The following is a 5,029-nucleotide window of genomic DNA, read 5'->3' as shown; positions in this document are numbered from 1 at the left end:
CTACTTATCACAGGTCACTGACGCGACTTTCTTCTCATTCATTCCCGTAGCGTCACAGTGCATTAAACAGTGGAAGCTCAGCGTCCAAAGACTTCAATGGGGAAGCATAGAGTGGGTTGTTCCACTGCAGCGAAACTAGACAGTCATTGGATAAATGCTCGGTTTTGTCCCGCCCATCGGACGCTCAGCGTCTCCGGGGGTCTATGGGGCAGTGGGCTGGCCTCGGCTGGCCTCGACGCTGGGCTTCTGCATGATGATTGGATGATCTGTCTGAGGCTGAATCCCTTTTTGATTGACAGCGAAATGAGCGAATCAGCGATCTTGAAATATAAACCACCACTGGAGCATTTTTCAAGTTTCATTCCGTTGTTCCGAGTTGATCTGGAGACGTTTCCAATCCTCTTAGTGACTTTTTCTTTGTTAAAAACGACTAGCGACAAATCTAGCATCTTTTTCTGGTGTTATTGGAGACTGCAGGGGCGGACTTACCATTAGGCAAAACTAGGCGGTTGCCTAGGGCCCCAAGTTCCTGAGGGCCCCATAAAAATCCTCATACACTTATGGTTAATATAGTTATTACTTATTTGCGCACATTAATTATGTTTTTGAATAAAATCCTCTCGCTAAAATGCCAGCAGAATGCTTATTGTATTATGTGTGTGTCGGGGCCCCCCCTTCAGTCTCCACTACAATGGATCAGTCCATCTTACTGCGCATGTGCAGAACGGATCCAGGAAGACAGCAGAAAACCGAAAACAAACGGCGCGAGAAGTGGCGAGAGAGGAAGAGTGGAGTACTGGAGGAGAGAAAAGAAAACACAAAATGAAAAGAAGCTACCCCAGCGGTGCTGAAAAGAGGAGGAAGAAGGAGGAAACCCGAAAGTTGATGTCTAAGTTACCGAAAGTGACAAATTTCTTCACTGCGCCTGCGGCAGCGGCCAGCTGCAGCAACAGCAGCAGCAACCCACAACCGGTAAGTACAACAACGACGTCGACACCTGTTGGGGAGGGTCCGTCATGTAGAAATGAACTAGTGAGTATCAAAACTGTCCAAGGGTGATTTTTTTCCCCCTATATTGATAAGTATTCCTTGAAGACAGAAGCGTATGGGTCATTTTGAAGTAACCTTTGAATTTTGTTTCTATTTGCTACAGAGGCTGAGAAATCAATTATTTAGTAGGCGTTTTATTGCTTTAATGTGTGTTATCATTTACTGTTGTAGGGACAGGAAGAGAAAAAGGAAAAAGGGAGAGGAATATGAGTAAAAGGGACAGAAGAAGAAAAAAGACAAGGACAAAAGGGAGAGAAATACAAAGACTATGAGAAAAAGACAGGAAGAGAAAAAGAAAAAAGAGAGAGGAATGTGAGTTAAAGGGACAGGAAGAGAAAAAAGACAAGGACAAAAAGGAGAGAAATCAAAGACTACAGAAAAAGACAGGAAGAGAAAAAGAAGAAGAAAGAAAAAAGGGAGAGGAAGACAACCAGTAAAAGGGACAGAAGAAAACAATGGAGATGAAGACAACAAGAAAAAGGGACAGGAAGATGTGTAAGAAGGACAGGAAGAGAAAAAGAGAGGAATATGAGTAAAAGGGACAGAAGAAGAAAAAAGACAAGGACAAAAGGGAGAGAAATACAAAGACTACGAGAAAAAGACAGGAAGAGAAAAAGAAAAAAGAGAGATTAATATGAGTAAAAGGGACAGGAAGAGAGGGACAAAAGGTAAAACAAATAATACATGTGTATTCTGTTAAAATGTATGTATCTGTATAATTGACCTGTTGTTTTGTGTGTTGTCTTCTCATTTCAGCACCACAACATAGAGGACAGCAGCTGCTGCTGCCCAAATTTGAGCTGTGTAAAGGTAAATCATCTCTGTCACATATACAGTTATGAAATAACAACTTATATAGTGAAATCAATTCTATGTATGTGATCCATTCTAAGTATTCTATCAGAGAACCTGCTGGTAAAAAATAATACTGTTAAAATGTATGTATCTGTATAATTGACCTGTTGTTTTGTGTGTTGTCTTCTCATTTCAGAGGGCCCCATGCCTGCCTTTGCCTTGGGCCCCAAATTTCCTAAATCCGCCACTGGGAGACTGTACTCGTGTTTGGAGACTCTGACTTCTGTTGCTCTGCAGTTACTGTCCCCAACGAGCAGCAGGTGCTGCTGTGAGCCCATCCACCATCCCAAAGCACTCACAGGCAGTCACACTAGCCTGGCGCAGCAGCCCCAGAGGGTAGAATTTACATATAAATAAACGGACGCATTTTATGATGTAGGCCGAAAATGAGCTTCCCCTCATTGAAAGACCAGCAGCCGCCACTGGTTCAGACTGACGCCAAATTACAATTGAAAGGATCAGATTTCATGTGATTTGTGGTGTTCACACTGTGATGAAAATAATATGAGCAAAGCAAATTTATATATATATGTATATTTATAACAGCGCTGCTTCACTTTGGTGCATGAGCAATCACACACACGCACAATAATAAATAAGATAAATAATATAAATGTATAAAAACGCTGAAATGAAACTGTATTGCTCATGGTTAAGTCAAGGAAAATAGATATTAACACAGTGTTGTAGATGGATCAGTGGCAGTGCAGATGAGTCAGTCACTGTGTGTATGAGTTCACTGTGCTTGTGGCCTCAGGGAAAAACTGTCTCTGAATCTGGATGTGCGTGTTTTGACAGACTTGTAACGCCTGCCAGAGGGCAACAGTTCAAACAGGTGCTGACCTGGATAAGTGGAGTCCTGATGTGAGTGGCACTGCTGAGGTAGCAGGAGCTGGTGATGTCTTCCAGGTAGGGCAGAGAGCATCCGATGACTTTCTTCACTTCTGTCTGAACGTGGCCGGATTGGCTCGGAAAGAGCCTCACAACACTGTGCCGGCTCCTCACCCTCCTCCATGTCCTCACCCACCTGGAACAGAGCAGCACCATGATAATTATGACACATAAATATTACTGGAGCTTCTGAAGGAGCACTGACAGGAGGGATGTTTTTGTCTTAGTGTTCAAATCTACAGTTTCTCGAACATGACGAGTTCATATCACTGCAAAGCATTGTAAACATGACAACCAGCCCGCATCCTTACTCATGTTGTCTTTGTCTTCACCAAGAATCACCCTGAATGCCATAAAGTTTGCCATGTCTGCAGCAAATAGAAATGATGACCAGACATAACTGCCCAACAAGGCAAATCCATCACTCTGTCTTTCTCAAATCGGCCCTAATTCCACAAGGTATTTTTGTGCTCTTGGTAACCTGTGACCAGACAGAATCACCCTGCAACCAGCTAGGGGTTTCACCGAATAGTCGACTATTCAAATATTTGACTATCAAAACCACTAATCGACGCTATGCGTCACAGTCGAGTATTCGTCTTTTTCTTGTTTTTCTTTTTTCAAAAGCCCCGTGCTGTAATAATGCGGTGGCATGGCATCTACATTAATGATCTACAGCAGATATGCAGCTGGGGGCGCTGTGGGCATGTGAGACTAGTGTAGTGTGTGTGTGACGTCAACACGTAAGGCCACTGTTTGGGCCTCACTACACCAGTAAAAAAGTAAGGACTGACAGCACCTGTCCAGAGGAGGTAGAGGAATATTTCCAGGTGACCCGCATCTCCACAACGAGCAACCCTCTGGAGTGGTGGGCGCGCAAGGAGAAGCAGTTCCCCCGTCTGGCAAAGCTGGCCAGAAGCTACCTGGCTATCCCAGCTACCAGCACCCCAAGTGAGAGAGTTTTCTCCCTGGCTGGGAACACGATTACCCGTCAGAAAGCAAGTTTACACCCAGCTCATGTGGATGCCCTTGTTTTCCTGAACGCAAACCAAGAGCGCAGGAATAGGATTATTAAAGAGGAGGACTTTGACGAGAGTGAATAACTGTTTAGCAAGCAGGCACAGACTGATAGCCCACTGGAATATTTTGCTTTTTTGCACTTTCATTATGGTGTTGCACTGTGGTGAGTAGGCTAAGTTTTGCATTTTTATTTACAACATTTAAAGCCTATATTTTCTGTTAGCCTAACTAACCATTTGGGTAAAATGTGTTACTTCAATAAACGACGTCTGTAAACTTTATGCAACCTGTGGACATTTATGTTTATTGGCGAGATTGCTACAATTGTTTCACAAGTTATATCTGATGTTGATCTTGTATTTCAAACAGTTTGAGCATGGGGCATATTCAGAGCTTTTGAAACAGTCACGACCGAAGGTGGACATAACTTAAGTTATATATGGCATGGTTGTTGAATATAGAATTGTTTGAAAAATCATTTTGTATGTCATAGCGATGCTCAATTTGACTTTTTTTCTGACCGATAGCCGACGCTCATTACCCGATTATTAACCGTTAACGAACAAGATTAAAATGCACTTTTTAGAGTGGCGTGTCTGACACAGTAAAAATTAAACCCTCGGGCGCTGCGCTCTGCTTACGACCGTCAGATAAAAAATATTTTAGAACTTATTAAAATGAATAGCAAATAATAGTGAGACTTCCTAATGTATAAAAGATTAACAAAATGTAAACACACACTGAATCCTCCCAAAACCTTGTCTGCAATGTGTCTATTTATGTAACTGAACAGGTGCGCGTCCATGCTCTTTTTTTTCTTTCTCTATCTCTCACTCTGAACGAGGGTAAACAAAATTCACGCTTATCCACAATGTATGACAGCAAATACATTGTGTATTTATGCTCATTAACAGAGGCAAACTCAGCGTAGAGGGTTAGGGCTGGCAGCAGCAGTGCCGCATGGATTTAAGAAAAAAAAAAACAACCTTCTGGCGAATATTCGACTATTAGTCGACTTTTGGGAAGTATTCGACGAATACTAAAATGTCGTATTCGTCAATGCCCTGCAACCAGCAAATATCACCATGCCTCTGTCAAATTGCACTGCCAGCTGGGCAGAATAATGCCACTAATACACCCTCTTTCCTGCATCCCAAAAATACCACCAATTCGTCATCAAATCAACCGACCAAGCAGAATCACCCTGAATGCC

At 42.7% G+C, this 5,029-nt stretch overlaps 1 long non-coding RNA gene across 1 annotated transcript; it reads left to right on the top strand.

Moving 5' to 3' along the window:
- Window positions 1-766: 766 nt before the first annotated feature.
- Window positions 767-4,020, top strand: LOC126402240 (uncharacterized). The gene is made up of 3 exons (XR_007571164.1): window positions 767-972; window positions 1,807-1,860; window positions 2,042-4,020. It is a non-coding gene; the product is annotated as an uncharacterized LOC126402240 (long non-coding RNA).
- The last annotated feature ends 1,009 nt before the right edge of the window (window positions 4,021-5,029 follow it).

Source organism: Epinephelus moara, chromosome 16 (assembly GCF_006386435.1).
Source record: "Epinephelus moara isolate mb chromosome 16, YSFRI_EMoa_1.0, whole genome shotgun sequence".
Classification (NCBI taxonomy): domain Eukaryota; kingdom Metazoa; phylum Chordata; class Actinopteri; order Perciformes; family Serranidae; genus Epinephelus; species Epinephelus moara.
This window is presented reverse-complemented; position numbering and strand designations above follow the sequence as displayed.